We start from the raw sequence: 18,345 nt of genomic DNA on the forward strand, positions 1-18,345 counted from the left end.
TTCCAGAATAAGGACATCCTGATATAAATATACAAATGAACTGATATTTATCGCATTCATGCAAATTTTAGAAATTATATCTATGTAACTGAATATAACTGATTAGTTAGGGCTCTTCAGATAGGGATGAGAATATAAGCACATGAAATAGATTTTTATCTCCTTTTTGCTTGCAGTATATTGTCGTCTTATATAGCACACAATATCTGACATAACTGCGGAAAGGTCCATGGTTATGATTATGTAATATTACCAAAGGGAGCTCCCGTTGACTTTTAACAACATCCGGCAGAATCTACTGAACCCATGAGAGCCACTGATTCAAGAAGCAAAGCAGAGAAACAATGTCTAGGAATAAGCAGTTAATTGGATGCAATTATACAAGAAGGGGTATGACAGCAGAGCTTGTAGCCTGCACTATGAGAGAAAGAAAGAGGCAAGTAAACCAGCCAATATGACCCCACTTTCTTCACTGCTGTCACCAAGTGGATGTCTGATTTTCCTCTATCTGCCTTCACTAAAAAGCCCTTTAATATTTTGGACTTTAACTGGCCCAATCTACTCCCAATACTAAATAGAATGGCCTCAAAACAAGTTTTCAAAAACCATGTTTTTTTACTTGAGAATGGGTTATTGTAGTTATTCTTGGTAGTCAGCATTGCCTATATATACCACATTACTTCCTGTGTTCCAGTAACACTTAGCATGTACGTATCCCTTTGAGACGATGTTTACTGAAACCTCTCATGGGCACCAAAGGAAATACTGGTGTCTCTAAGGTGCTGCTCTGACTCACTCTCCAGCTTGCTGTTTTACTTCTAGATCACATCACTGCAACTCAATTCTGGCTTTTTCTTCTAACTGTGAGTTCCCACCCATTTGCCATTTCACACAGAACCGCTTTCTTTTGTTTCCCTTAATGGACCATCACCCAAGCAATCACCTCATCAGGAAGCTATCCTAGCTTATATTTTAAGACTTGATGGATCCAGGGGTTAGGAGGGCCTCTGCATACAGCCTCCTTGCTGCTACCCAAAACTCACAACACTATGATCAACATTCTGCAGTTTAGTTTCAGTTACATTTTTCTTTCAAGCAAAATTGCTATAAGCAGGAGCATATTGTGCAAACTCTCATACATGATGGGAGTCTCCTAAAGGATTTTTTTTTTTTGTCAGCTAGAATATTATATACTCAGCTATCAGTTGTATGAGAAGACTCCCTGGAAAAGACCCTGATGTTGGGAAAGATTGAGAGCACAAGGAGAAGGAGACGACAGAGGATGAGATGGTTGGACAGTGTTCTCGAAGCTACCAACATGAGTGACCAAACTGAAAGAGGCAGTGGAAGACAGGAGTGCCTGGGGTCACAAAGAGTCGGACACGACTAAACAACTAAACAACAACAAAAGCTGCAGTTATAAACCCATGTATCTGGGAGTTAGCCCCATTGAATTTAGTAAACCTTACTTCTGAGAAGACATGGTTAGGATTGCACAGGAAGTCATGCTCAGGGCAGACCCACTGAAATCAATGGACCTCCTGACTAACTTCACTGATTTCAATACATCTTCTTTGTATCTCACTCCATTGGATACTACCCAAAGTCTAGATCTGAACAAAGTCAGATTGAGAAAGTGAGATGCTTTTTGTCATTTTATCAATGTTTTCTTATACAGTTCAAAGGTGTTTTTTTCTATTTGTGATCTCTAATTTATGCAGATGATTTCTGCACTCCCAGCACTTTCTACATGTTTGTCCAGTTTTGTCCCTGGCTAAAAATCTAAAAACTTCAGAGGCTGCCACTGGAGCAGAACAAAGGAACAGGAATCAATTTCATTTTCTAAAAACAGCCCAAATCCTGAAGGTTGTGGTTCATTTGAAAACAGCATCTTGCCCATGACTTGTCCTTCCTGGATGTGTACTTTGCTTTCACTGAACTGCTTCTCTCCTCCTTGATAATCTTGTCTGGTAAACTTCCATTAATAGAAGTGGGAACAGAAAGACAGAAAGAAAAAGAACCAACAGAAAACCACAGGGCTTGTTTAAAATAATTTATCAAGCCACTGGCACAGTGACTTTACAAAATAATAGAAAGCAGCTGTGTGACTAGAGTATGTAGGTGGGCAGGCTGTAGCTAGAAGACCCATCTAAAGCAGAACATGAAGAAGGCCAAAACAACTTATTTCCTCCTTCTCCATGCTCCTCTGCAAACATTGTCATAGTTGGAGTTGGCTGTTGGCTCCTGATCATATTCATGCTGCCTAGCCTGGCAGCACAACTACTGGAAACACCAGTGGTGAGAAAAGGCATGTGCTCCTGTTGTTTCTGTCTTTTCTAGCTGGGAAAAGGTTGGCTGAGCCTGGAAGTCTCTCTTTGGTTTTAGAAGGCTCTTTTTAGTTGTAATGTTGTATTGTGATGTTGCAACCCGCCCTGGGACCTTAGTGAATGGCAGGTGTTAATAATAATAAATAACAGATTTGACTGCAGGGGATTCCCAATGCGCTGGATTCAGCACATAGGCTATCAAATGCCAATCAGGAATGGGTGTATGTGCTGTCTTCTCCCACTTCTGCACCTGCCTGAAAAGTCATCCTAAATGCCTTCCCAACTGCAGAGAGCCTGCAGAAGCATGAGTGGACATGATTTTGCAAAAATAAAGGGAGTACATCAATGCCTTGGTCCTCTTGTGTCTTTCCAGCACTCGGCTGCCAAAATCATCCACTTCTCTTCTCGTTCTGATTACTTGACATCCCTACTTAAATCCTTACACTGCCAGCTTGTTTGCTCCAAGATCCATCACAAGTTCCTTGGCTTATTTTCAAAGGCCCCCATGGCCTTTATCTCTCCACTCTTACATCACTGCCAACATTATCCACTCCTCCACCACTCTCTACAGATTACCCATTCTCCTTATTCATTGCTGCCTTATATGCTTGGATCTGCCTCCCAGAACACCTGTGCAATGCCACCTCTCTTACTTAGTTCAAATCCCTCCTCAAAACCCACATTTTCAATTAAGTCCCTAGCACCCATGCCCTAGTACTTCAGGGGTAGCCAGTGTAATACATTGATGATGATCATGGCCCTTATCCTATTGTATGATGATTATAATAGGAATATTATTCCCACGACTTACAGACCAGATTCTTGCAATGTGCTTTCCTGGGAATGCCCTTGAAAACAACTGAGAAACTTCAGTTGGTCCAAAATGCAGTGTGGCCAGATTACTGGCAGGCGTTGCTTTTAGAATTTGTATAATCCTTGTTTGAAAACAGCTGCATTGGCTGCCAGTTTCTTTCCAGGCCTAATTCCAAGTGCTCACATGAGTTTTTAAAGCCCTAAATGACTTTGACCCAAAATATCTGAAAGATCGCTTCCTTCCCTACACCTTATTGGGCAGGGCTGGCCTACCCATGAGGCAAGGTGAGGTGACCATCTCAGGCAGCAGGGTCCAATTGATATGTCCCCTTGTTTCTTATCTGCCCTCGCCCCTTCTTCCGGGGCACCATTTGGGGGTCAACCTCAGATGCCAAAATGTCTTGGGCCAGCCCTGCTTTTGGGTGTTAAGATCAACAGAGGGGCCCTAGGTAGTTCCGCCACCCTCAGAAGCTCAGTGGTGGCCTGGGGGAGAGCATTTTCTGTGGCATCATTAGGCTATGGAACTCTATCCCCACAGAGGTGTGTCTCGCAACTTCTGTAAATAGTTTTCAACGAATGCTGGAGACACAACTCTTTATCCTACCCTGTGGCACTTGAAATGTATGCATATATTTAATTCACACCCTGTGGATGTTATTTTAACTTGTGTTAAACTGTTTTTAATGTTGTATTTTAAATTGTTGTGACCCACACTGGGTTGTTAAGGTAAAAGGCCAATACGAAAGCATTATCATTATCATCTGTCCAGCGGCAGATTGTTCCCTGCCTGCACCCAGGGTGTGCATGTGTGCCCCTTTTGGAGTTTTCAGGTGTCCCTAGCCTTCATTACATCATGAGAAGACACTGATGGATCAAGCTGGCGACTCATCTAGTCCTGCTTCCTGTTCTCACAGTGGCCATCCAGGTGCTTGTGGGAAGCCCTGCGACTTGAGTGCAACAGCACTTTACACTCCTTCAGTTTCCAGCAAGTAGAATTCAGAAACATACTGCCTCCAACAGTGGAAGCAGAATACAGCCATCAGTGTTAGCCATCATGATTCTATAGTTCTAAGTACTTCACAAGTAATTAAGGATGATTGATCCAACAATTATCTTCCATGGAAACACATTACAGGAATATCCTGGTCTATCAACTTTCACCAAGTTTTGCCTGAGTAGTCCTGTTTACAGAAATCTGATGGAAAACAATAGAAAAATAATAAATAAAAGTGAAATGACAAGGCTAGGCGATGTCTCACATCCCTCGGTCTACCTCTCAATCGCTCCACTGAGCTCTGTGTATGGTTTGTGTATGAGTGCACAAATTCTGCTATGATCTTTGGGAACCTTATTAAGTAATCATAGAAACAGCAAGATGGGAAGGATAAGGTCATTGCCTTTTATTTTAAGGGACAAATGGCAAATAATACACGTTCACCCTTCACAAATGATGCAGCACACATGTTCTACTGCTATTTTTAAATGGTGTTTCTAATGTTACTGTTGTTTTAATCTGGAATTTTGGCTCACTGTTATTTGTTTTTGTCTATGTTCTGTGCTACTTTGTGAGAATAAATAATAATAATAACAACAACCTATTAAATACATAAGTATGTTTTATACTTCAGTATTTGTCAGATAATTTGCTGCATGAGAAGGGTTCCCTGAAAGCACTTTTTAGGCTCTCCCACAGTTTGCACCATGTGCTGACATTTTATAGAATGTCACATAGTGGAATCAAATATTATAGAGTAGCCAATGGAGAGTTTATATTTGTGGGAATACGTTTTGTGGGCTCCTGCATTTTGCCGCAGGACAGGTAACCTTCCGCGCATCGCACGGAAGGCAAAAGGATCCGGCAGAGGTTTGTTGCCTGGATCCCTCCGCGCTAGCGGCAAAGCGCGCCAAAAACAGCCTCAGTAACGGTCAGTAAGGAGTTTCCCGCCCAGAAACTCACCTAGATACAGCGTTGTAATTGGTTAATGATAATGTTGTGACGATGTTCAGTTTACTAATAAAAGGCCCCTGCTCTCTGTAGCGGTGTGTAGAGTGCGCGAGACAAGCCAAGAGAGAGAAAGCGAAAGAGAAACCAAGCCGCACAGAGCAGTAGAGCGCAACTTCACCATTGACTGCAGTCTCTTAGTCTTTATTTCTTTTATTTCTTAAGTTTATTTGGCCTCCTTAGTTTTGGCTGTATCTTTTGCTGTGCCTATCTTTCCTATCCGGAACCTCCGGAACCTTCGGAAACCTTCGGAAACCTTCAGAACTCCCAACAACAATCTCACGACCTTCAGGTTCATAACCAGCGGACCCTTTCACGGCCAGTGGGAGCAGGATCTCCGGGAATTACTGGCCGTCCCAGATGTTGGTTATCCCCACATATATTTGTGTTGCAACTTAAGCAGAAACTTCACATAATTCTCCACCAAACTGACCTTAACTAGTTTTTTTTTAATATAGGACACCTTTAGAATTGCACACTAGCTTCATTTGACTAAAAAAAAACAACAGCAAAAGAATACAAAAATGAGGCAAGATAGAGGCTGCATTCACATGGCAGTCCCCACCCCACCCCAGTTCCACAACTTCCTCTGTTACATTCTGAATTATATTTGAGTTTCATATGACATAAACATCATCTATGGAAGTTTGGTGGAATATAGTGCAAGTTTAGTGTTCAATTCCATGTTATTTGTTTCCAGAAAAAAATCCATTTGCAAATAATATGACAGCACTACTCACTATTAAACGTGGTATGTGTGTGTGGCATGGGGGGCAGTTAACAATCTGGTTGAATATCTAGATCCAGTTCTCCATTCCTGATATAGGACATTTTAACTCCTACAGGTAAGATGCAGCACAAGCCTTAGTGTCAAATAAGCTATTTACTGGTATATTATTTGCCATATAGTATATGTTGATTGGTTGTGGTCTAACAAACAGACTCAATGCAAACAAAATGAGGCTGGTATTGGCCAATAGGAAAGTTGTTGGTGATGCTACTCCATCCAAAATCAGGTTGCATTTGTGAGGGTGCTCTTCTTGGATTTAGGGTTGTTCTGACATGTGTAGGCAATGGCTGTGGCCAGGATCAACTTTGCATGCTTCAGCTGATGCACCAGTTATTCCCCTTTCTGGAAATGGCAGAGCTGGTAAAATAAATATGGACAAATGGGTTTCTTGTGCATCATTCAATTCAATAGTTTGGAATAGTGAGGAGGGAAAACCAGATATTAAAGGCAGAAAAAAGCAGCGGAAAAGCTGAATTCATGCAACCAAAATACATAAGAACTGTTGCCCAAAATATGAAGGATAATAAAGAAAACAATTCTTTAAATAAACATGATTATTATTATTTTTTTAAAAAAACCTTTTTAGTAACCAGTGAAGAAAAATGGCTTAAGGGAAGTGAGAAATTAAACAGGAGATAGTACTATTCATAATAAACTGTTATGATATCAAATATTGATTGAAAAGGCAGGGGACTAAAATAAGCCTTAAACTATTTACAGTTTGAGAAGCACATTGACAGGCACACATTGTCTTGCACCTATCTCTGATATGCACACCTTTCCCACTTAGCAACAGAATCATGCCAATACAATATATTATCTTAACCTGCTCTCATCTGCACCTCTCCACTTATCTTGGATAATCGCAAACAGTCAGTGCAAACCTGTGATTTATTTCATGGGGGAAAGCAGTCCATCATTGGGTTCCCATATGCGAAGGTAGAGGGAAACAGAATGAAAAGTGTTGGAGTTCTCAGGAGTTGTTAGGACAAGGGAGAAGACAGTTGCATGTTGGTTGTATATGAGCTCTGTGACTTAACAGTAGCAAATCTAGAGGTTTCTAATGCAAATTGCATTCCATATCATGCATACAATGACATGTGTAACGTACATGCTTCTAGTGAGATGTTCTGGAAGCCTGCTAAGATTCAACACATTACTAAAAAAGTGCTCATAGGAAAATCAATTGGATCTACACCAAAGAAGATGTATGTTAAGTACTGAGCTGCAAGTGGTGATCACCAGTGAGGTATGTTTATATGTGGGAGGAATTTCAGAAAATGGTAAAAGCAACTAAGAGACTAACAAATTAATTATGCAAAAGATTTTGTTGGGCTACAGCCCACTTCACTGGATGCATAAAAGGGCAATCTTCATTTGCAGGTATATAGACACTAGGGGCAGGTGGGGCAATGGCCTGTGGAATTTCAAAATGTGACGTCAAAGGGAAATGAAATGCAAAACTTACAGACAATGGCAATGCAATTGCAGCCAGAATGCATGCAAAATATATACAGTACAGTAACCCTTTAAAACAGGATATATAGGTGATAAAGCAATCAATTTGGCTGAGTCAATACTGCCTATTTTGCAGGTGGCAAGGTTGCCTTACCTGTGAGGGGAAATGTGCATCAAGGTAGTCATATCTCGTTACTACTTTGATAGCCTCAGGCTGTGAAGCTGTTTATAAATTTGTAAAATAAATTAATAAGAGTCCCTTCCATTTCAGTGCATTTCAGAGGGATTGTAACTCTTATGTGCTTTTAGTATGCAAGCCCAGAATTAGGATATTTTAAAGTCCAGGCCTATAAGTGTTTACACAGAAGTTACTCTCGTTAAAATCAAGAGAGTTTATTCCCAGGAAATGTGCTGTGCATTAGAAGCAAAAGGAGGGAGGCTATATGCATCTTTGAACAGTGTCTGTGTGAACAGCATTACTCATTGCATAATTGCTAAAATGAAGAGGGGTTGGATTCAGACCTGTCTGAAAAATCAGGCTCTCTTAATTTTGGAGCTCTCTCTCCCCCAATGTTGTCCATTGAACCTTCGATACAGCCCTGTGGTGTACTGATGAGAGTGTTGGACAAAGGCAGAGTCCTAGTCCACAATCATCCAGGAAGCTCACTGGGTGACCTTGGGCCAATTGCTGCCTCTCAGTTTAAAGTACCTCCCAGGATTGTTGTAAGGATAACATGGGGAGAGGGAGAACAGCAGCATTCTTACCATTTCACATGAAAGAAAAGAAAAGAAGTTATGTGATTAAACTCTGGTGGTCCCTGCAGGATTGCCACAGTGATTTTAGTAAACCTGGATTAATTGCATATTCTCTTGTTATTCTCCAAGAACAAACTTAGTTGGTCTCTAAGGTGCTACTGGAAGGAATTTTTTTATTTTTTGTTATGACTATGGCAGACCAACACGGCTACCTACCTGTTCCTGTTATGTATGTTATTTATTATTACATTTAAATAATGCCTTTCCTCCAAGGAGCTAAAGGGGACATACATGGGTTCCCAGCCTGGCTTTTACCCTTGGAAGAACCCTGAGAGGCAGTGACTCACCCAAGGTCACTCAGTAAACTTCATGGCTGAGCAAGGACTTGAAGCTGATCTCCCAGTTCCCAGTCCAACAGTCTAAGCCAGGAATTGCCAGCCTTTTGCAAACTGAGGAAACGGCTGTGGGCACCACACACACACACACACACACCACAACCAAGCACATACCACAACACTTCCTTCTTTCAAGCTTAATTTCAGCAGGGGAGAAAGGGACTCTGTTGGCTAATGGGCATCTGGTTGGGTAGCCCTGCTCTAACCACTAAGAGGTACTGCCTCTTTCCGTGTGGGTTGATAAACACACACACTATATTTATTGAAAAGTTTTCACACGGAAAAAAAAACATTTCCAGCCGCACATTGTGAGAAATACTGACAGCAACTCAGCTGCAAAACAAAATGTAAACAAAGCGGCCCCAACCGGAAAACAACAGTGAAGCAAAAACCGATGTGCTGGGTAATGTGTGTAGAGGCCTCTTCTTGACGACTGAAAGGTGAGGGCAAGACACGTGTCCACGTGCTACAAACCCCTTTCCCTTTATGAGTACTTTACGCGTCTCAGGGCTTGCATGGGGGGCGGGCATCCTGGGGCTGAGCGCTGTTCATCAGAGATGGAGTAGCCACCAGCCTCGGAACAATTCAAGGGGGCGGGGGCTCGGTACAGTTAGGTAACCTGGAAAAAACTAGGTACCTCCACCCCACAGCTCCCCTCTGCCCCTGTCAAAAGCAAGTGAAATCAAGCTGGTGTCTGTCTTTGGGTGATTGGGCCCCTTGTGTTTGACGGGCGGCCGGGACGAAGGGGCGAGAGAGCCTTCCCCCCTTGGGGATGTGAATGTTGCACCCCAGAAAAGCAGATCGCGCTAACGTGTGCATGCAGAGAGGGTGTGAGTGAGTGAGAGAGAAAGAGCGTGTCGGTTTCCCCACGCTGTGCTGAAACGGCTGCCGCTCGCTTTGCACGGCGCATCCACCCGCAGATACACACACACACACACACACACACAATGCTCAGGAGCGGCGGCAGCCACCAGCCGCCCCATCACATGCGAGCGAAGGGGAGATTACGGTGGGGCTGGAGGAGCGATTCCTTGGCTCCCTCCTCCTGCAATCCTCCAGCGCTCGCAGCACGGACGGACAGCGAGTGAACGAGCGAGGATGGCTTCCCCCTTGCTTTGCCTTCTCCAGCTTCCTCCTCCACCACCACCAGCTCCTTTCCCTCCTCCTCCTTCTCCATCCCAGAGGAGATGGTGATTCGGAGTCAGGAATACAGAGCAAGGGGGGGAAATCATCAGCGAGGGGCAAGAGAGAGGGGGAGACACACACACACACCCCTCCCGAACCAAAACAAACCCATCTCTCCCTCTCCCGCCTCTGCCACCGCGGATTGTCAACAGATCATTTGCAAAGGAAACCTGAGAGCAACCCCCTCTTGAAAGGCAGCGGGGGATTCCGGAGCCTTTGTGCTTTCCCTCGCCAGTGTTTATGCTGAGCGTGGTCTGTCTCAGGAAGGTAAGCGGGAAAGGGGAGGAGGGGGGGTGCTTTCTGCCTCATTGTGGAGTCTGGAAAGAAAAGAAAGCGAAGAAAAGACTCGCTCGTGAATCATCCTCGCTCCCGGTAGTGGCAAAGGAGGTTGGAGACTGACATATGGCTCCAAGTGGACTCAGAGGGCAGGGGAGATGCTTTTAAAAAATGGTTAACGAGCAGAAAAAGTGGTGGTTGTGGGGGTTTTTGGAGGCGGGGAAGAGGGAGGCTGTTTCCATGTACAGAAACTGGGTTTTTTTTAATGAATAACCCACATGTCTCCTGAATGACTGCTTGTGGATGGATTGAAGCGATTTTGTAATGTAATGTGCACACTTGGAAAAACTGTGGAGTGCATGTTCATTATGCTTCTTGAGCTGTCAAAAACAGGACAGCAGCCCCTGGTAGATTGCAGAGGATCATACTGAAACACACATTGCACTCCCCCCCCCCCCCTGGCTTGACTGGAGTAACCTGATGATCGCCTGAAAAGCTTGAATTTTAAAAAGACAGATTGGCTGTTTCCTCCCTCCCCCCCTTTAAACCAAGGTGGTTTTGAAAAGTCATAAAAGGTGTTAGGTATATTCAAACACATAGTTATACAGTTGTGTAGTGGAGGTTTTGTGAGTTGGGGCTTTTTTTTAAAGAGAAGATGTACATGCTCACCTGTGCAACGGGACATCATTTATATAAACAATATCAAAGCTGTCAAGCAGCTTGATATATTTAAACACTGGGTACAAGTAAGTCTGTGCATACAGCTTATGTACGTCCTGTCCATATTTATAGTACCTCCTGGACTTCATTCAAATTAAGTTACATAATGATTAAGATAAAAATAAACAATGCATTTACAGTTTCTTGAATATTTTAACTTGCCACCCAAACTCCAGCTGCCACATCAATGAATGGCTTTTGGTGGTTGCTTGTTTCCCCACCACCTCTGAAGGCAGCCCTTAACATTGCCAAGAGGCAGTCAGGTCACTTTGCAAACAAACAGCCATCAAGCCCTTACCACTAAGAGAAACAGATTTCAGTCAATAATCCTATCCTGTAATGCTGAAAAGCCGCCAGGGTCGGTTTAAAAGAAGGAGAATAGCAGCAGAGCTGGGCAGGCGCCTTAAGGGTTGAGACCTGCTGGATACTCGAGAGAGCTTTGCTGCTAAAACAGGCAGACTTTGCTCAAGTTTGTCAGGCTCCTCTGACTTCCAGCTCAGCATCAGGCAAAGCAAGGGGAAAGGTCTGCCCTGAACTCCTGTTCAAAACATGCCCCAATCTCTTGACCCTAGTTTGTTGATTGCTGACTTCAGAGAGAGCAAAATCAAACCATTAGCTAATGATGATTGTAAGGTTGGTGTGATTCTAACTCAATTACTTTTTTTAAACTGATGAATATGGAAAATATTTTTATTGGAACGGTGAGGTATGCAGCCTGAGCATAACTGGGGGGGAGGGGACACGGAGGGGCAGCTGCCCCCAATCAATAAATATAAAAATAAATACATAGCAAACCGAGGTTCTCCACCCCTAACAAAAGGCCTGCCCCCCAACAAGAATCCTGGCTACACACATGGCATACAGCCCAAACATTATTATACCAAACGAATCCAATTTCTCCTTAAGCTGTTCCCTGCCTTTCTCATGCTGTCGCTTGTTTTCAGCAGCCTTATTCAATGCACTAAGGGCACCAGTCTTCCTCTATTTGATGGGGGTTGTTCTCGTGTACAGTACAACCTGAACTTTCTTCTGCCTTATTCTCCAAAAAGAAAGTTAAGTGTCTCACTATCAACGGGGGCGGGGGGGGGGGAGATGATGCTGTACAAGAGGGTTGCACCTCTAAGCATCTCTCCATCAGCTTAAGCATTTTAAACATCTTTTAGCTTGATGGTGCGTTCATGATGCCTATGCATGCATTTATTTATGTTTGCACTGTTTTAAAAAGTTTAATTAACATCTTGCACTTGGAATTCAAAAGCAAGGAGGGAGAAACAGATTTAAAGGGACCTCTTCTTTGCTTCCATCTATGATACAATAGTTTGTGCTTCCTGGTGTGTTACTTAATTTTCATATTGAGTTTCTTACTCCATCCCTGGGGTAATAATATTTTACAAACTTTTTAAGCCAAGAACTATTCAACATTCTGCTTTATGTTTTCTTCATTAGGAAAGAATACTTTAAAAATGTCCGTAGAGCTCGCCGTTACATGAACCCATTGCATCAGACAGAGGTTGTAGTTCTCTTTTGGATGTTAAGATACAGATACCTTGTGAGATTTCTTAATAATGTATTCCTTATACCTAATAACATAGAAGATTTTTGGATTAGGGACTCTACTATTTTAACTTTTTAAAACAACACTATGCTCAGCAGACATGGCAGTGGCTCTCTCTAATGCATGTGCATGCATTAAAGCATTGCGGTTTATGTATTGGTTATTACTTCCAAATATGATGCTTGTATTTGTGGTGTTTTGGCTTGGAATCTATATCACATGGCATCAACCCACATCTTTCAGGTCATGACACTTTGCCCTTGTCTTTAAAAGTCACAGAATTGAAAATAACCAGTTGATTCAGAAAGCCACATAGAGGTATTACTGACTTGACTGAGTAGAACATCTGCAGCTTCAATGCTTAGAAATTTGAGTAGGAAAGATCCACCAATAATACTTCACAATTTGACTGTTATTAATTTCTTGTTCTCCCATGTGGGTTTGGCATTATAGCAGAATAAATATTAATTCTTCATAGCCAATGGCATTTATCCTTCTAGTACTGTATGTGCTTGGCATAGTGAGATAACACCATTAAAACTTGTTGCATTTGTAGCGCAAATTATAGAAAACATCTTAGCTTGTTGCAGTACTCTGAATGGAAACACTGTTCACTTTTGTTCTTGCTGCTGATATCTACATCTACTTTATTGTATGTGCTGTCTATACAGGACCTAATAATACTGTAAGATAGTTTCTTGCAGGACCTAATAATACTGTAAGACAGTTCTCGTGTTAAGCGTTCTTAAAAATATTATAGACAAATATACATCACTATATGTATGTGAATTTCTTCCATATGGTGGTGTAAAAAAAAACGTGTGTGTGTGTATACATAATTATATACTAAAAGCAAATTTATTTAACCACATGTGAATCCTTTTGTAGTCATAACAAAGAGGGTATATGCGTGCTTGCTGGAATCCCAAGATTTTCAGAAGTGCAAACATCTTTGGAAGTAGACACCTAAGAAAGGGACTGAAAACAGTCCACTGAGGGTTAAGCATGCTCCGTGGGTATTAAATGCTGACTAACTATAGGGGGGAAATAGATAACTAGGCTGTGTGTGTAATGGTGTATCCTGGAAAAAGACATAGATGGTTGAATGGAAACCTAAATCCAAGCATTCCGCACTGAAACATAATTTTGCAGATTCCACTTATGGACAGTCGTAATAAACAAATCAGCTCATCTGCCCTTAATATATATTGGGCCAATTCAACATTGATTTACTATTACTAATAATAATGATTGCATAATAATATTTTTTCTGATATTTGGAAGACTGCAGTTGGCATTAGTTGTGGGTGATATGGTTTGTGATATGGTTTGCTGATGATAACTGGGCTGTTTTAAGCTTCTGGAACTTAATCACATTCCACATTTAAGAGCCAAGGGACTTAAAGGTCACTCTTAGACTAAACCTTCTTTCTCTGCTCTTGCTATTAAACCTGACAGGTACTTTCAAACTGCTGTAGCTGTGCTTGCCCATACACAGATATGGAGCTGAGTAGTTAACTGGATGGCTGCAGAAAAGACAATGGATTCTGTGGGGTTCACGGTCTTTCTAAACTGATGAGAAATGGTACAACTGGACAGTCCACTTACACAGACCCCCCTCCTTTATCACACATACTTTTTGTCAGGCTTGCTCAGGCACCTTATGCCAAATCACTTCAAGCTTCCATTGGAAGAAAAATATCACTTGTACACTTGCGTTTGAGTAGTGGGTTCAAGAAAATGTGCTCTGCTGCATCATGAAGAGTGAAGCTTACAGCAGGGGTGGAGAACCTATGGCTGTCCTAGGTGTTCTTCGACTACAGTTTTGCTAGCTAGGGCTGATAGGATTGGGGTCCAATAGCATCTAGCGGCTAAGTCCCCTAGCCTTGTCCTTGGGTCTTTATAATAACTTTATTGTAAAGGGATTTGAAGTGCAGCTGGCATAAGTATAAAGTGAAGCAACACTTTTCAATGCAAAGAAGAAAATGCATAAATAGTAGCATTGCAATTGGAAAAATAGTCACGAGGAACAGGAAAATGACCCAGGCAATAGCCTCAATGTGATGTATCCACTGTGGACCACACTCCTTCCGGCTGTGCTGGTAGACTGACAAGCCAACCCTGTGTATACTTATTTAGAAGTAAGTGCCAGTATGCTTAGTGGAGCTTAGTTGTAAGTAAGAGTGCAGAGATTGTTTGCATATACAATATTAATACTTTGAGGAGAAAGCTAGCACTGAAGACTTGTCACTGATGTATTGGTTTTGAATGAGCAGGTTGCTTTAAAAACTACAGAACATTTAATTTAACCCCCTACTCCATGCCTTGCAGTTTGTGCATCAGTTGTGGCTGTGTTCTTTCTCTAAAGTTTTGACATTAATAAATAACAACAACAACAATTTATTATTTATACCCCGCCCATCTGGCTGGGTTTCCCCAGCCCTCTGGGCGGCTTCCAACAAAATATTAACATGCAATGGTCTGTTAAACATTAAAAGCTTCCCTAAACAGGGCTGCCTTCCGGTGTCTTCTAAAAATCTGTTAGTTGTTTTTCTCTTTGACATCTGGTGGAAGGGTGTTCCACAGGGCGGGTGCCACTACCGAGAAGGCCCTCTGCCTGGTTCCCCTGTAACTTGGCTTCTCACAGCGAGGGAACCACCAGAAGGCCCTCAGAACTGGACCTCAGTGTCCAGGCAGAACGATGGGGATGGAGACGCTCCTTCAGGTATACTGGACCGAGGCTGTTTATTACATTTATATACATTTTTGATAAATCAATTTTTAAATGTCATATTGGATATATACAAGGGCCTCCTGCTCCTGCTAGCTCCACTCACCAACCAGCACAAAGTAATTGGGGAACTGTGGTAAAATCCTTCCCTCTGATTAGCACCAATACCAGTCAGTCACCAAAGAGTTCTCCCTACCCTTCCCTTCACTCTGCCATTTTCCTTATATGGGAAGCTTGGAGGGAAATGTTTCAGTTTTTGTAACATTATCACCAGTGTTGTTTTTTATGAATTTCCAACTCCCCAAAGTACTTCAGAGGTCCCTGCTTTGGTTCAAGGTACTGATTCATTTTGGAAAAGCCCAAAATCTGTTCAAAGTTGGCTGCTTCAGTTCTGGATTCATCCAAAGTCAGTGCACACCCCTACTATATAACATAAGTCACCATCTACAGTATCACCTTAGAGACCAACTTGGTATCTGAAGAAGTGTGCATGCACACGAAAGCTCATACCAGGAACAAACTCAGTTGGTCTCTAAGGTGCTACTAGAAAGAATTTTCGATTTTGTTTTGACTATGGCAGACCAACACGGCTACCCACCTGTAACTGCATCTACAGTATGTACATGGTGCTGTTAGAATGAGCAAGAATGAGAGGCCTGTGCCCCAAGGAGCTTAAAATACAGTAACTTTGCCCTTAGTAATATTTAACACATTTGGCTCCAAAAAGTCAAATCTTCTATAATGTTTTATGTCAGCTGAGGGAGAAATAAGTAATGCTGAAGAGGGGTGTACTAGAAGCGATTTTTGGGAAGGTAGCCCACAGTTGTCAGATGAAAAGACGAGTATTAGTAATGAGCTGTGACAAGGAACCAGTTAGCCAAGCAGCAAAAGATCATTCTACAGCTTTACAAAGCATGACTCATTGTTATGACAGCATCTGAAACTAGATTACAGTACATCAAATAAACTAAAAGTAGAAAGATGCCATAGGAGCCTTTACCGACAGAATGAGAAAATAATTTAAAATCTATAAACTCAAGGAAACGTATTTTCAAATTACACACGAGGGCAATCATAAATGAGAGAGTGATTGGAGCAAGGATGAACATTCTTGCTGTTTTTGAGTCCTGTGACATTTATTTTCGCAAGTGATGTTGTCAAGGGTCAGGAATGAATGAGTGAAGATCAATATTATAGAATTATGTTCCCTGTATACTTAGATGCTTTGGTTTGATAGATTTTCTGTTTGGCATAAAAGGTTGTCACAAATGAGTTTCATAGTGTAATGCAGAATACTAAAGGTGTGTACTGGCCTCAAGATTCAACTTGTATCTTTAGTTTTGGAAAACAGACTGATCAGAGGTGCTCTGTGTCTTACTAATTTGACCCATTACTGGGAGCTCAATTATATCTGTTAACAACCAAGTCCCCTCCCCTGTTCACTATAAACACACACACACACACAATCATGTGTTTGCTTTTCACACAAGTGGTTAAAATTTGCAGGGAGAGCAAATCTCTAGAATCTCTATAACCACTGCCAAATTGTGGGAAAATACATTCATTGACTTCGATGCGGGACAACACATTTTCTGCCAGAATTGGATGCAATTATGAGGCTTGGTCACCTTTTCTTGGGGGATGAAAGCTACCAAATTTCAGAATGATAAATGAATCTCCTACAAGGGCAGACTTTACTGCTTTGGGTGGGTGCAATAGGAATCATAGGTGTGGGAGTGCCAAAAAGAGCACGAGTCCATGGTTCTCCAGGAAATATTGGGGTATGGGAAGTATCACCAGCACCAGAGATTTTGGGGAAAACAGTTTCTTTTTCTGGGGACTTACAATGACTTGCATTGGGGGTGAGGAGGTGGGGCGAAACCATAATAGATCCCAAAGAAAGACTGTTGTCAAAAATGGTACCACCACCCCATAAGCACCCTGTTACCTCAAGGTTTGTTCATGGGAGGTGGACTTCTGCCAGACAACATGGAATTTTGGAGATACAGCTTCTCCCTAGAAGAAGGAAACCTCTCAATTTACTTGCCCAGGGGAAGGCATTTGTTGTTGTTCAGTCGTTCAGTCGTGTCCGACTCTTCGTGACCCCATGGACCAGAGCACGCCAGGCACGCCTATCCTTCACTGCCTCCCGCAGTTTGGCCAAACTCATGTTAGTAGCTTCGAGAATACTGTCCAACCATCTCATCCTCTGTCGTCCCCTTCTCCTTGTGCCCTCAATCTTTCCCAACATCAGGGTCTTTTCTAAGGAGTCTTCTCTTCTCATGAGGTGGCCAAAGTACTGGAGCCTCAACTTCAGGATCTGTCCTTCTAGTGAGCACTCAGGGCCGATTTCCTTGAGAATGGATAGGTTTGATCTTCTTGCAGTCCATGGGACTCTCAAGAGTCTCCTCCAGCACCATAATTCAAAAGCATCAATTCTTCGGCGATCAGCCTTCTTGATGGTCCAGCTCTCACTTCCGTACATTACTACTGGAAAAACCATAGCTTTAACTATACGGACCTTTGTCGGCAAGGTGATGTCTTTGCTTTTTAAGATGCTGTCTAGGTTTGTCATTGCTTTTCTCCCAAGAAGCAGGCGTCTTCTAATTTCGTGACTGCTGTCACCATCTGCAGTGATCATGGAACCCAAGAAAGTGAAATCTCTCACTGCCTCCATAGATCCGCATAAAAAAAACTCAATTTTAATCCCGAACCCAAATTCCACACCCAAATCACTGTGACAGGAGTGCTCTGGGAAAATAATTCATTGTGATTAAAACTAGACCTGTCCATCAAAATAGTACACACACCTCTCTCCCACATTCTCTTCAGCTCTATCCAGTGTGGTTTCATTTCTGTGTGGTGGAGCGGGGTGGGAGGGTTGGGAACCGTCATCTGGTTTTTTGGACAGCTGAGGCCACAGAGTAACTCATGTTCTGACTCAATATGTCCTATTAATGGCACGGTCCAACATGGGAACCTTCCCTGCATCACCCTGTTTTACCTTGCAATTCAGGGTAGATGCGGAGCTGATGGATAAATTCTTTTAAAAAATGAAAAGCCAGAAACTTTGTGACTTATGACTTTGCAATTATTGCAGGTGATGATAAAGCTGCTAATGATATTTGTATTTGATGGCTCACTGCAAAGAAGATAAGTGAGTTTTGCAATATCGCTTTCTCCATCTGTTCTCACAAGTGCAAATAAATTATCTATTCTTCTGAATAGAAATATAAGATAAATGTGATTTAAAGCAATTTCCTTGTCATTATTGATTAAGGGCAATCCGTGCTAGTCTTCAGAGGAATGGAATTTATTTCTTCACATAATGAAACAG

General features: G+C 42.2%; 1 protein-coding gene across 3 annotated transcripts in view; it reads left to right on the top strand.

Moving 5' to 3' along the window:
* The window catches only part of KCNB2 (potassium voltage-gated channel subfamily B member 2), a 239,864-nt gene that overhangs the window by 67,392 nt on the left and 154,127 nt on the right, over positions 1-18,345 (top strand). The window contains exon 1 of one of the 3 annotated variants that reach the window (XM_033155411.1): positions 9,830-9,993. The exons of 1 other annotated variant lie outside the window; for it this stretch is intronic. The gene's annotated coding sequence lies outside the window, so the exon portion shown is untranslated. Of the gene's footprint in view, positions 1-9,829; positions 9,994-18,146; positions 18,166-18,345 lie in introns of those variants that run through there. One more of the 3 variants, XM_033155413.1, reaches the window with a different exon arrangement.

This window comes from Lacerta agilis, chromosome 7, assembly GCF_009819535.1.
Source record: "Lacerta agilis isolate rLacAgi1 chromosome 7, rLacAgi1.pri, whole genome shotgun sequence".
Classification (NCBI taxonomy): Eukaryota; Metazoa; Chordata; class Lepidosauria; order Squamata; family Lacertidae; genus Lacerta; species Lacerta agilis.